We start from the raw sequence: 15,099 nt of genomic DNA on the forward strand, positions 1-15,099 counted from the left end.
GAGACAAGCCTCCATTGCATCTCCAATGTACCTAAAACATTATTCAAGTACATCTTGGTCCCCAAACTTATTGGGTCCAACATGGCTAGACTAACCACAATATATAGGACACACTCCATATAAACATGTGCATATTTAGATGATATTTGAATTTCATGCACATCTTAGCCATTTAGGATTTGATGGAGTATATCCTACATAATGAATCAAAAGAAAACAAGCATGCTACAAGTATAAACAAATTACATATAAGCATGCACCAACACTTTTAAAGATCCAAGAAAGATATACTTTGGACAAAACACCAAAAGAATCAAATAAGGTATAGAGGTGTTACACAACAAATTTGTTGTCTAAATTATATCTAAGAAGCAAATCTCAAAAGACTTGTTCAACAAAGTTCAACAAATGAACTAAGAAGAAACCATTGAGCATAGAGGATGAAATAAAGCAAACATGCTCAAAGATTTATCTCATTCAAGCTAATGAAATATGTAAGAAGGAATGAGATAGCAAACTCCCCAAAAGAGCAAGGTTCGAACGAATAAACCAAACCCACTACACTTTTCACATTGGCAAAATGTACCGTAAGAAGAAAAGGTTTGTCTTCCAAAACAAACACTTGATATGAATTAAGAGAATTTATCAAAAGATTTTTCAAAGGGACAAGGAAGACAAATGGGAGCAACAAAGATTTCTTGGAAATAAAATAAGTAAATAAGAAGCAATCCAAGGTGAAGATGATCCATGAATTCAACCACATACAAGGTTATCAATTGTCAAAGACAATGAGTATATTGGAAATAATTTCCGGTGGTGAAATGACAATGGTAGTAAGGATCAACTTCACAATAAAAGGCATAGGATAAGTATATAGAATTAAGCACTATGCACGGATGAAGATTCTTGATAGCTTCAACTAGTCAAACAATCACGCACGGCAATGATTAGAATAACTTGAAGCAATCGGTGTCCCAAATAAGATATAGAGATATGTATTTGAGGAAAACCGTACCAAGAATTTCTTACTCAAACAAGAACCCATAAGATGAGTAATAAAGGATTTCTATTAGGAATGGAGCTTGTTCGAGCAAACATGCCACCTAGGAATAAGATAATTAAGAGCATAAACTCTAAGTGGCATAACCTCATATGTTCACATTTTCTAGGCTTGTGATATGTACAAAACATATTACTCCCCATAATGTGATAAAACATTTCTTCTAAACAAGAGGCAACTAAAATTCAACTAGAGATGATTAATGGATATTTTAGAATTTGAATTTCTCATGAGTATGACACACCACATAGTGACTAGATAATCTTGCAATATCAATACTAAGTGGTGGTACCCATGTACACACATTTTAAAGAAAGAGAGATGCACAAAGCATATCACTCCCCCAAAATGGGATGTTCCATTAATCACTTCAAAGAGAGCCAAATAAGATATCATCAAGATGCATTAGGCTCAAAACAATACACAAGTATATGGTGAGTCAAACAAACATACTTGAATACACAAGATAAGCAAGTAAGACACAACACATACATACACATATTTGGTACAAAACCAAACATGCAAAGGGGCAAGTAACTTACAATAAACATGATGAGTTGAAGTATAAGTTACCGTAAGGAGGAACATTGGATATAAGATATAGATGATAATCCATATGACTTGACTTGGTCAAAATATAATATATGAAGATCCCTTAATTCTTCATGAAGTAGTCAAGTCTCCAATGACCTCCACATACACCTATTGATCAAATTTGAGCTTGTTGGTCCCCAACCAAGTTGGGTCCTAAGAGGTTAGTCACAATAGGCTTGGCAACCCAAATGGTTCTTTTCTTGAAACCACTTTGAGTTCCAACAAACTTGGCAAACACATTGCCATTCTTATCCTTCCCTAGAGAATAATCATCATCAACAATTATAGGGTTAGATAAGGTACCACCTAAGCAAGAAGAAGCAAAGTGCCCCTTCTCACGGCATAAGTAGCAAGTGTTCCCCTTTCTCTTCTTTATTGATTTCTTCTCTTGGGGAACAATATCTTGATTCTTCTTGGAAAGTGGCCTATCTTCAACTTGAGGTCGAGCATGAGCTTGACCGTGACCTTGTGGCCGTTTCCCTTGTTGTTTCTCACTCAAGTGCTTCTTCTTCTTCAATGGGCATGATCTAACATGATGCCCTTCAACCTTGCACTTGAAGCAAACCAACTTGGCCGGATCATTGACTTTGTCTTGGCCCTTCTTCTTGTTGCTCTTGCTCTTGGACTTGTTCTTGTTATTGGAGTTGAATCCAAGTCCACTCTTGTCATTGGGGGATTGTTGCACACTTAGCATCTTGTCAAGTGCGGATTTCCCTTCATGACGCTTTTCCAAGTCTTTCTTCAAAGAAAGGACTTGGGCCTCGAGCTCTTTGATTTCCTCTACATGGTTAGTAGAAATACAAGTACTAGAGGTAGTAGAAGCTTCATTGTTAGAGCAACAAGGCAAAGTGAGTAATCCAACACAAGGTATATCACTAGTTTGACTAGATGGATTACAAGAACTAGCACATGCCAATATAGCACTTGTAGTAGAGATTGTGCTAATGTCCACATGAGGCTCACAAGATGTTACCTTAGTGATACTAACCTCATGAGCTAACTTTAGCCCATCATAGGAAATTAGAAGATCATCATGAGAGATTGAGAGCTTTTTATGACTTTCTTCCAATTCCCTATAATTGCTAGTTAGCAACTCAAGTTGAGCCCTTAGCTCAACATTCTCCTCTAAGGTAGATGCTTCACAAGAATTAGAGTTAGTAGCACAAGCATCAACAATAGTTTTCTCATTTTCATGCATATAGGATTCAATTTTTTGTGTAAGCATAAAGTTAGTATGCTTCTCATCTTTTAGCTCATGCTTGAGGAGAGTGAATCTCATTTCCTCATTTTCAACATGGGACTCCAACTTCACTATGGTTTCCCTATATTTATTCAAGGTATCCATAGAGTTTTCGAGATTAGCACGAGCTTCTTTATTACCATGAAGAGAAGCATATATCGTTGCCATATTATGCACCAAGGTATTATATTCTTCATCATTATCATCATCATCACTCTCATCATTAGAGGAAGTGTTAGGAATCAAAGTAGGAGATACCTTTGATCCGTTTGCCATAAGGCACATGTGCATACCGGAGGATGAAGACGAAGATATTCTTGAATCCTCATTTGAAAACATGTCTTGATCCATAGAGTGTTCGGTTTCCTCTACATTGTTAGTCAACAAACAACTAGAGGAAATATAAGCATTTTGATTATGGAAGCAAGACAAGGTAAGCATATCTTCATGAGATCTATGTAAGCAATTTATACATGATATGCAAGGACCATCAACACAAGCATGTAGGTTATTTTCAATGCTAGATGTGTTTAAGTCCAAAAAGGAAGCATTACAATGGGATAGAGATGAAGAATCATCACTATTGAGCACAATATCAACATTGCAATTTTCCTCACCACTCACCATATCATTACCTCGTGTCTTGCTACACGTTGGTGAAGTGGAAGAAGATGATAACTCATCACGACCGGAGGTGGAAGCAACTTGGAGCCCTTCATGATGTGAAGGGCAAAAGAGCTCCTCGGAGTCACCACCGACCAATTGAGAAGTGGATCCACCAAACATTTCCTTAAGCTTGATCCACATCTCATGAGACGATTTTCGCTTTATATATATCAAGAACCTACAAAAATCGGGTCTCAAAGAGAATAAAAGCTCATTAGATACTTGAGCTACAAGATGTAAGTTTTTCTCATCCTCTCAAGATAGATTTTGAGAATCCATCGGAGGAGAAAAACCGACATCTAGAAATTGCTCTATATGTGGACACAAGGTCCGAAGCTTACAAAGCAAGCAATTTCTCCACGAAAGATAATTTGTGCCATTAAAGACAATTGTGTCATTGTGCACTATACTAGCCGACATCTTTACTCTCAAGGCGGTGAAGCCTTAAACAAGGAGAGACCTTGCTCTGATACCAATTGAAAGATCGAGATGTCGCCTAGAGGGGGGGTGAATAGGCAATTAAAAACTCTTGCGGATTTGTCTTGTAAGAATGCGGAATTAAACTATCGTTTAATTTACAAGCACAAACCCTAAATATGCTAAGCTCAACTAAGTGTAACAATAGTAACTAGAGCTAAGCAAGATAGGCACAAGATATATGTAGCACAAGTGATAGCAAGATATATGTACATCAAGCACGATGGCTATCACAAGGAAAGAGAGCTCGGGTATAGAAATAACCGAGGCACGCGGAGACGAGGATGTATTCCCGTGTTCCCTTGCTTTGCAACAAGGTACGTCACGTTTGGAGGAGTGGAGGTCCCACGAAGGATTCCCCGCGCCACGAAGGCTCACCCTATTCTCCGAACCACACCCACGAAGGATAATGGCCCTTTCCTTATGGTTAGCTTTTCCTCCGCTCCGGAGATGGCAAGCTCCACAACCACTTCACACGCTCCACGAAGGAGAAGCCCGGGCCTCTTCACAATCTTCTTGAAGAGATCACCGGAGCACCAATCACCAAGCCAACTAGGAGGTCACCCTCCAAGAGTAACAAGCTCACGGTCTCTCTCACTCGAACAAATCGTGGTGGAGAGCTCAACACTATGCAATGATGCAAAGCAAGAACACCGGAGGTGTTCAAGTCCTTCACACTCAAATCCCACCAAAGCAACGAATGCTAGGATGAGATTGGAGAGGAAGAACAAGGGGGAAAGTCAACCAAAGACTCCAAGATCTAGATCCCGAGAGATTCCCTCACTTAGAGAAGAAACGGTTTGGTGGAAGTGTAGATCTAGATCTCCTCTCTCAAATCCTCAAATATGAGCAAGAATGGTTGGAGGAATCAAGGGGGAGAGCAAGTTCTTCAAATAGCAACAATGAAGGTGAGAGAATCGGAAGAATTCACTAGCTCAAGGTGGAAGAAGAGCTATTTATAGCATGGGAGCAAATAAAACTGTTGGGGGGAAAAAGACAAGAAAAACGGGCAGAAAACGGCTCTAAAAAGTGGCCCAGCCGGCTGCCAGGCCGGCCGACCGGCCTGGGCGCTGAGGAGCCCGGTCGGCAGCCTGGTCTGGCCAGCACAGCAACCGGGCGGCAGCAGCCTGCGCAGCAGGCGATGGATAGGCGAGGAGCGCGCGCGGCGCGTGGGCGCGTGGGCCACGCGGGCGGAGGCGGCCCAGCTGGCGCCCGGTCGGGCCGGAGGAGGCGCCGGCAGGCCGGAGCCGGACCGGGCCCGAGACCGGTCGCAGGCCAAATGGCCACTGGACACGGTCCGGATGGCACCGGTGCCTGGGCCGGTCACGACCGGGTGGGCCGGCGCGCGGCCCGGCAGGCCGGGCGGCCAACCGGCTGCCTCGCCTCTTTTTTTTTTCTTTTCTTTTCTTTTTATTCTTTTCTCTTTTTCCCTTTTCTTTAATAACTAATGCTCCCGAACTCCGATTCGAATGAAACCAATTTTGTTGGAAAGATAACGACGAATAGAACCCCAACAAAAACTGGAAATATGGAGACTCCTCACAGAATAGAGGATTTTAGAGAGGGAGTCTCCCACCGTCAAGAAACGGTGAAGACGTCCAAACTCGAAAACGCAATTAAGGATGCATGCGGATTCCGTTTTCGATGAACTTGGGCTTGTTGTAAAGCTAGCAATAAGCTCAAGAACCTCACATAGAGAAACACCAAGAAGCAATAAGGATATGCAAAGTATGCAAAGATTGAGCTCCCTAAAACGATGTGATCAAGTTACCCAACCGAAAGCCCCTCTTGATAGTGCGGCTATCTATCCTATAATCCGGCCTCCCATCAACCACCTTGAGACCGGTAAAAGGAAAACCTATCAAGGTCATACCTTTGCCTTGCGCATCCCGCTTGATCTTGATGATAACTCTTCAAGCTCTACACAAGCCGGAATGCCTCACTTGATCAATGTTGCTTCGTGAATACTCACAAATGCTCCCCCATACACCATGATGGGAAAGCTCTATTGATGCACATCTTCACATGTCCATTATCACCAAATGGACGGCAAGCTTCAAGCATGTGATCCACTTGAGATGCTCATCTTGAACTTGCCCGACTTAACCTTGTACCTTCTCATACTCTCATAAGATAGAGCATGGCTAATATTGAGTTTCACATAAGAACTCCATCTTCATTTCTTCTTCTTGATCATATCACATATGTATCTTCAAACCGATGATCTTGATGCCAATACACAAGGTATACCTTTATCTTCATGGCATCCATACTTGAATCCAACACATGGAGAACAAGTAGTACCTATGGAATATTCCTTCATATAAACTTAATGAAAACATTAGTCCATAGGGGTTGTCATTAATTACCAAAACCACACATAGGGGCAATGTACCCTTACAATTCTACTAATTTTACTAGGAGCCCGGTAAACCGGTATGGAGGGAATATGTGCTTTTGCGCCATGTACGCGATGTATAAATTTAATGTTTGTGTAGTAAAGTTTGCAACCAAGATTTGTAGAATTACAACACATATGTATTTATTGAATTTTTTGTTTGACATTATTTTTCAATCAGGGAGCTTATGCAAGATGGTAATGTATTTCGCCATTGATGTCAAGAAGAGGGTATTCTTTTGCACTATCCACGTCATCCAAAGATGACAATAAAGGTGTAGCAAAATAAGTTATCTTATCTCTGCAGTTTAATGCATGCTTACATGGATACAACAATATATAAGTTTAAATAAAACATAAAAAATGTGACTAATATAAGGGATAAAATCTAGTATGGTAGAGAAAACATACATTCGTTAATAAGTGGACCCATGCGAAGTTTTCCAAAGTTTACTCCCTTCATTTTTATTTATTTCGAGTTCTGAGTTTAGTCAAAGTCAAGCATTGTTAAGTTTGATCGAGGATCACTAGTAGAAAAACGGTCATCTATACCGGTTCCAGAGGGCCATTCGTACCGGTTTTGCAACCGGTACAAATTATTCGGCACTAAAGCCCCCCCCCTTTCGTACCGGTTGCTTACGAACCGGTATAAAACGGGCCTCCACGTGGGCCACCAGGAGAGCTCAGGGCTGAGGATCTTTGGTACCGGTTGGTAATACGAACCGGTACCAAAGGTTCCCCCCGCGGCAGGGAATTTTCCCAAATCTCTGCCGCGCAGAATTGGCTTTTTAGGGTTTTGGAGAGGTTTAGGGATATCGGTTTGATTCATATCGCGTCGATGCACCAGAAACGCGTTTGGGTTTAGGTAGTACATGAAGATCAAGATGATGCATAGCAAGTTGGTGCATATAATATAACACACATGTTATTGCATGAGATCGCAAATTAAGTAGCACTATGCATGAAGATCGATCTTCATGCATAGTGGTGCTCTCCGAGGCGTACTCTATATATGTCTATTACATGTAGCATAGTGGTACTCTTCGAGTCAACGATATATGTAACATGTACATCTTCATTCATTGTGGTGCTCTGCGAGTGGTGGTATGACGTCCCGAAGGAAAAATCCCGCCAATTCCTCGCCTATTGCTATGAAGCGGTCATCGATTGAGAGCTTGTTCCGCTTTCTTGCCAACTATAAAAGAATAAGATACAAATGAATACATGAAACAACTATTACTGAAACTCGGCACAACTTATGATAACAAAACAAATTTGTGAAGATTGTTTTTGTACCTCTTTATTTCTCTCATTATTCGTTCTCTCGTTGACAATTCTGCGGATGAACTCGCAAACGAAGAATCCACAGAGATCGGTCCCCGGAGGTTGTTGCGGGCATTTCTTTACAAGAATATAATTCAATCAAACAATAGTCAAGTATGATAATTGAAAGGTGTGTGGACCTAGGTAGTACTACTTACTTTCGCACGCCATCGCAGCTTCGGTGGCCATTCACGGGACGTATCTTCCTTGATGAAAGTTTGCCATACGCTGCTCGACAAAAGAAAATGCATAAAAGAGTCATCAATTAGTTCAAAGCAGGAAATTAACGAAACAAACCGATAAGAATTCAAATTACCTTCTCGAGCATTAAAAAACAAGACACGTATAGATCCTTTTCTTTGGTTAGTGAGTCCAAGACTTCAACTTCTCCAATTTCCAAATTGATGACGAGAAGAATAAAGTGAAACCTACGCACGTTTCAATATGTAGTCATTAGTTAAAATTTTGACATACGGTGAGCAAAATATAATGTGTTATAAGACAATAAGACTCACTCGAAGTTGTAAGGCCAAAGTATTAGCTTTTTGTCACGTTGTCGCTTCAAAAACCTTAGCAAAGTCTGCGGTGTATCCTTGTTATAGAGGGGATCATCTATGGTTTTGACATGCATTGTGTTCGGGTCAATGAACCCAATGTCTCGTGATATCGTCCCTTTTGCATTCGAGCATCTTCGATCTGCATAATATAGCGCACAAAAGATTATAATCTGCAGACAATGAACGACTTCTCAAATTAAATAAATAAATCACTTACAGACAATAGCAACTGATGATTGATTTGTCGAGGGCCCGGAGATTGTATAACTGAAAGAGTTCGGCGAAGTCAACGTTCACACAGTACTCCTGGAAGTAGTGCTCTTCCCTAACTCGCACCATGATAGTCTCGATCCCTTCCTTTGAGGCCTTAAGGTACCACGAATGCAAGTTACGCATACATGTTGGTACCTTCCTGAGATTCTCGACCAAATCTTTCCCTTGAACAAACTGATATGCTCGTTCAGCTAAGGCGTAATCAGTTGCGTCTTGTCGAGAACTTTGAACGGTCTTCCCGTCAAACACCTTGAGAGGGGCGACCGATTGAACGGGTTGTTGTCCGAGCTGGTAGACACCGTGTATCCCTTTTATCTCCCCGATACCCGATTTAACGGGTTTTGTCGCCTCGATCATCTTGTCATACGACCTTTCAATAGAACGCGCATAGTCGGATGGCGGCGATGGTACAGGGTCATATAGATTGTCAACGGTACGCACAACTTTCTCCCGATCTAGTGTCTTCTCGAAAGGTATCTCTGGCACTTTCGGTGCAAAAATTTCTTCACCTCGGCCTTAACGGCCTCCGCGTTTTCCTGCGGAGTTTTTTCCCAAGGTAACTTCTCGGGAGGCGGCAGTTGTTTCTCCTTTCTAGCTTTCTTCCTAGGCGGCGTACCGTTCCGCTTAACGGACGCCGTCTTACGCGGAGGATCTCGAGATGGTGGACTCACGCCGGGGTCCCTCTCGTAGGTGTGGACTTGGCTGCTCACCAGGATCGCCACCAGGAGGAGTCGATGGCATTTGCTGCTCATGTGTAGGAGTCGGTGGCCTTTGCAAAAGGACGACGTACTTCTTCGGCCATAGGGCGAAACCGTGCTTGACATCCGCCAGTGTCCTCTCATCTTCACCTCTAGGAATATCAAGCTCCACTTTTTCAAACCCCGAAACAACTTCATCCACCCCGACACGAACACAACCAGGTGGAATGGGCATATGATGGTGCATTGCTCCATCTTCACTTGGGTACACATAGCCGACCGCCACCTTAACAGACGCGGTCCTGATTAACATATGTAGCTCGCAATCTGTCTTCTCCGTGACATAATCCACGGGGTAGCTTCCTCCACATCCGTCAAGATGCGAGGAACCGACACTGCTTCTTCGCTGAGATGGGGCAGCATCGGCTTGTGGATCCTGTAGAAACAGCGGCTGATCGTGTGCCCTCTCGATTTCTCTCAAGAGCCTCCACCCTAGATAACAACTCCGTTACAATGTCGGCGTCCTTCTTCTTCTTTCGCGAACGGCTTCTATAAGTGTCGGCCGCTGTCCGGCCACGCTTCCTTCATGGTGAGACCTGGGCGAGCTCGTACCCGTCCAACATGTTCAGGGTTCCCAGAGCGAGTGTCAGCTCGTCATTCTCTCGATCGGGAATGTACTCTCCCTTTCTGACCTTTTCAATTGCATCTACAAGCTTCGGTACAATTGCCTCAATTTTTTCCTTCCATTTTCCCTTCGCAACGATCAACCCTGTCTTTGGGTCCAACCCTGCCCCATGAGCGAACAACCAGAACTTGGACCGTTCGGGCCAGTCCCATGTCTGTGGAGTGATTCCATGATCCATCAGTTTATTCTCAAACGCTGTCCACTTCGGAATGGCACTCTTGTAGCCACCTGACCCCAAATGATGCGGAAGTTTCTTCTTTGCAGCATTTTCGGTATTTTTCTTCGATCGGGACACAAACTTAGACGATTTCTTATACTCCTTAAATGCGGCCCAGTGATCTTTTATCTTCACTAGATTATCATCGAATACTTTGGATCTTCATTCTTATATTTGTCCCATAAATTTTTCTTGAAGCTCTGGAATTGTATGGCCATCTTCTTCCATGTCCATTCCTTGACTTTATTCTTCTGGCCTTCCGTCATGTCTTCCGGTAGGCTGAACTTTGTCAGTAGCGTGTCCCAAAGAAATTTTTTCATCTTGTCGTTGACATAACTAGCACCACTCTCCGGGTTCTTCGGCTTATGCCACTCTTGAATGCTGATCGGTACATGGTCCCTAACAATAACTCCGGATTGACTTGTAAATTTGCGGCAAAACTCCTTGGGCTCCACTGGTTCACCATTATCCTTGAATGCCGTGAGGGCTAACCTGCCCTCGCCCTTTAGCACCCGCGTCGGGCCTCGTTTTGATCTAACAGACTTGCTCGATGATCCAGAAGGCTAAAACAAAAAAATTATTCGTTAATAAGTGCAATACAAATAAATGAATGCATCTAGGGATGAACATATAGACTAATTGATACATAGATATACACCTCGCCAGAGTTTGTGATGGACACTTCGTTGTCTCTTCTAATTTGTTCAGACTCAAGTCCCTCGCCGAAATCATTCAGAAAGTCTTGGAAATCGTTGTCATCTCCATCGTCGGGTTCCGGACCACGGGCACTCTCATAGATCAATTGCTGCACCGCTTCTTCCCCCTCCTCATCTCGGACGAAGGTGCCGTCCTCCATACCTCAATGTCACTGCAAAATTAAGAAAGCAATTGTATTTCATTCATCATGTAATGATCATGTAACAGATTAGAAGAGTGTGCAAGGGTTTCATACATAGCAAAATTAAGTGGGGTGTTCGAATATAGCAAGAAATAGTGGAACACCCTCACATAGCATTTAGTTCTTGTTGCAATTTTAATTTGGCCGAACTAGAGATGATGTCAATGATGCATGGCATGACGATATTTGAAATCCTCATGTTTTTCTGATGCAATAAGATATAAAGTTTGTGCAAAGTGTAGTTTTAAATACTTTGAAAAGTATCCAGATTTCAAATTTTTAGAAACAACAAAAAGAAATAAAAAAGGGTTTTGGTTTAAGCCGATGCGTGAGGGGGCAGGGTTGCATCCAGGCATCCGGAGCAAGCGCGCGCGAACCAGACCTGAACCGCGTATCACTCTACTCCAAAATAATGACACGCCGCTGCGGTCATCGCTGGACGAGCGAGCGATGCATGGTCCATAATAGTAGTATGAGACAAGGAGACCGCGCGCAACATGTGGCCAATTAAGGCCTGCGCCATTGCACTTGATTCAGTCGACATACTCCCGCGCGCTTCACACTTCACCCATCGTTCTCAGGAGGCCAATCAACCGGCGAGATGTTGCGAGCGATGCACATCGTCCTAAGGGGAAAGAGCCGCGCTGGGCCGGCCATGCCACGCGGCTTCGCCGGCAACCGTGGCTACTCCACGGCCCTGAACTCCCGGCGGCTGGCCGGGAAGGTGGCCGTGATCACCGGTGGAGCCAGCGGCATCGGCAAGGCCACGGCCGAGGAGTTCGTCAAAACGGCGCCAAGGTCGTCCTCGCCGACGTCCAGGACGACCTTGGTCACGCCCTGGCGGCCAAGCTCGGCGCCGACTCGGCATCCTACACCCGCTGCGACGTCACCGACGAGGCGCAGGTCGCCGCGGCCGTGGACCTCGCCGTGTCCCGCCACGGCAACCTGGACATCATGTTCAACAACGCCGGCATCCCGGGCTCCTCGGCGCGGCCCCCGCTCGCCTCCCTCGACCTCGCCGACTTCGACACCGTCATGGCCATGATGCCGGCGCCGCCACCGCGCTCTCTCGCGCCGCCCTTCTCCATCGCCAACCCTCTCGCGTCATTACGTCGAACAGGTGGTGGGCGGCCGCGGTTGAGGGCGTCGCCGCACGCGGCACCGCACGCAGCCGTGTGCGCTCCTCCATTGGTGCGGCGTAGCGGCGGTGGCGAGGTGGAGGAGGCCGCGCTGCGGCGTAGGCGGCGGCGGCGGCGGCCGTTGTGGCAACGGCGCCGGAGAAGGGGAGGGAGCGAGGCGACGGGGCCGGGCGGCGCACATACTGCAGAGGCGCGCGCGGAGAGGTGCGGGCGGCGGCCGACGGCGAGGCTGCGTCGGCGACGGCGAGGCTGCGACGGCGACGGCGATCGAGGAGCGTGCGTCGATGACGGCGACGGCGAGGAGCGGCGCGGCGCGGTCGTCTCTGTGCGTGTGAGGGGATTTGGGGAAAAATTCCGCGCGGCTAAGTCTAATACAGGAGAAGACCCTTTCGTACCGGTTGGTACCACCAACCGGTATTTAAAAGACCTTTCGTACGGTTGGTGATACCAACCGGTACCAAAGGTATTTTTTTTGTTTTCTTTTCTTTTGCTGTTTTCTTTTCTTTTGCTGTTTTCTTTTCTTTTCTTTGTTTCTTTTTTCTTTTACTGTTTTCTTCTTTCTTTCTCGTTTCTTTTTCCTTTTATTTTGTGTTTCTTTTCTTTTCTTCTCATTTTCTATTTCTTTTCATTTTCTATTTCTTTTCATTTCATTTTCGTTCCCCGTTCTTTAGTGTTTCTTGTCTTTTATATATCTTTTCGAGTTATTTGGTTGTCTGTTTCTTCTTTCTTTTCTTTTATGTTTTTTTCTTTTCTATTTATTTTTTCTATTGCTTTTGTTTTTCTTTTCTATTTCTTTTCTATTTCTTTTCTCTATTCTATTTCTTTTCTTTACTCTCGCCACGACGCCGTCCGCACAGAAAACTTTCCCGCCCGACGTCGCGCGGGAAACTTTCCGGCCACGACGCCGCGCGGAAAAGAAAGGGCGGGAATGAAATTTTATTACGATTGAACTCGAATTAAAAGTACATAGCTTAACTGAAAATTAAAGATACATGACCAAATTCTCGGGGAGTCATTCGGTCATACTCCTGCCTAGCCCTGTAGTACTCGCCACTGTAGTCATCGTAGTCGCCGTCATCATCGTCGCTGGCATCGGGGTCGCGGTACTCGAACGTCGGCGGGTGAGCACGCGTGGGCTGGGCCCGAGGGTAGCGCCGGCGGGGGCCCCGGTAGGCCATGACGCCCTGGAGAGTCCGGCCGCGGCACCTGCGCCGACGGGCGGCCGCGTTGCCGGTCGGAGGAGGCGGGCCGCCCTCCTCGTGCTCGGCAAGCGCCCTCTCACGCCGATTGATGAAGAAGCTTTCCCAAGTCGGGCTGTAGTCGGGATGCCACTGGGATTCCTCCGCTGCTCGGCGTGAGCTCGAAGTAGTAGTGGTTCGTGATGGCCATCTCGCGCGCCACACCTAGAGGGACTGGAGGGACCGGTGCGCCTCCGACGCTTAGCAACCAGCCGGTCGGGACGCGGTAGCCCGGCGGGCAGGGGGTAGTTCGAGGCGCAAAGCGCCTCCGCCTCCCGGGGGGTTAGAGATGCGATGGAAGCCATGGGAGAGAATGATGAGGTTTGCAGATATGAGTCTAGATGTGATATGTAAATGGTGGCCAAGCCTACATATATATAGTGAAAAAATGGCGGGAAGACAGAGGCGGGAACCGGTGGAAAGCGCGGGAAGAAAATAGGCGGGAAGACAGATCGAGGCAAACCTTTAGTACCGGTTGGTGGGTGCAACCGGTACTAAAGCTGTCGGCGGGATAAGGACGCCCTGCTCGATGAGATAAAGTATGTAGCGCACGACGCCCTGTCGGTGGGATAAGGACGCGTGGGTAACCTTTAGTACCGGTTGGTGGGTGCAACCGGTACTAAAGCTGTCGGCAGGATAAGGACGCGTGGGTAACCTTTAGTACCGGTTGGTGGGTGCAACCGGTACTAAAGCTGTCGGCAGGATAAGGACGCCCTGCTCGATGAGATAAAGTATGTAGCGCACGACGCTCTGTCGGTGGGATAAGGACGCGTGGGTAACCTTTAGTACCGGTTCGTGTCTACAACCGGTACTAAAGTCGTCGGCAGGATAAGGACGCCCGCCTATAAAAGGAGCATCGATACACCATGGGAAGCAGCTCAACAAGCCAACATGGATGGAGAGTTTCATCACCATGGATGGAGGAAAGGGTTGGGAAATCTCCCGTGGCGGAACTTGTCGAAGATGCCCTTGGTGCACACGCCCTATGGCATCTTCGGAAGTTCCGCCTCGGAAAAATTTCCCTGCAAGCCCGTGGAAGACTCCATCTCCTCTAACAAATGTTGGGGAAAGGGTTGGGAAATCTCCCGTGGCGGAACTTGTCGAAGATGCCCTTGGTGCACACGCCCTATGGCATCTTCGGAAGTTCCGCCTCGGAATTTTTTTCCTGCAAGCCCGTGGAAGACTCCATCTCCTCTAACAATGTTGCGGAAAGGGTTGGGAAATCTCACGTGGCGGAACTTCTCGAATATGCCCTTGGTGCACATGCCCTATATATGGCATATTCGGAAGTTCCGCCTCGGAATTTTTTTCCTGCAAGCCCGTGGAAGACTCCATCTCCTCTAACAATGTTGCGGAAAGGGTTGGGAAATCTCCCGTGGCGGAACTTCTCGAATATGCCCTTGGTGCACATGCCCTATATATGGCATATTCGGAAGTTCCGCCTCGGAAAAATTTCCCTGCAAGCCCGCGTGACTTAACTAGTAAAACAAGCCAACCATCTCCATTGTTAATATCTTACATACAGGAACATCATTACACAAAAGTGATTTCCATATTGAGATACACAAGTTATGATCCCTATATGTAGCTAGCTAGTCTTCTGAGTTTTCTTCGCTCGTTTCCCTTTCTTCTTACT

The 15,099-nt window shown here is 45.7% G+C and overlaps 1 pseudogene; it reads left to right on the forward strand.

Moving 5' to 3' along the window:
• The first annotated feature begins 11,699 nt into the window (after positions 1-11,699).
• On the forward strand, positions 11,700-15,051 carry LOC139838269 (momilactone A synthase-like; annotated as a pseudogene).
• Positions 15,052-15,099: the final 48 nt, after the last annotated feature.

The sequence above is a fragment of the Lolium perenne genome, chromosome 3 (genome assembly GCF_019359855.2).
Source record: "Lolium perenne isolate Kyuss_39 chromosome 3, Kyuss_2.0, whole genome shotgun sequence".
Classification (NCBI taxonomy): domain Eukaryota; kingdom Viridiplantae; phylum Streptophyta; class Magnoliopsida; order Poales; family Poaceae; genus Lolium; species Lolium perenne.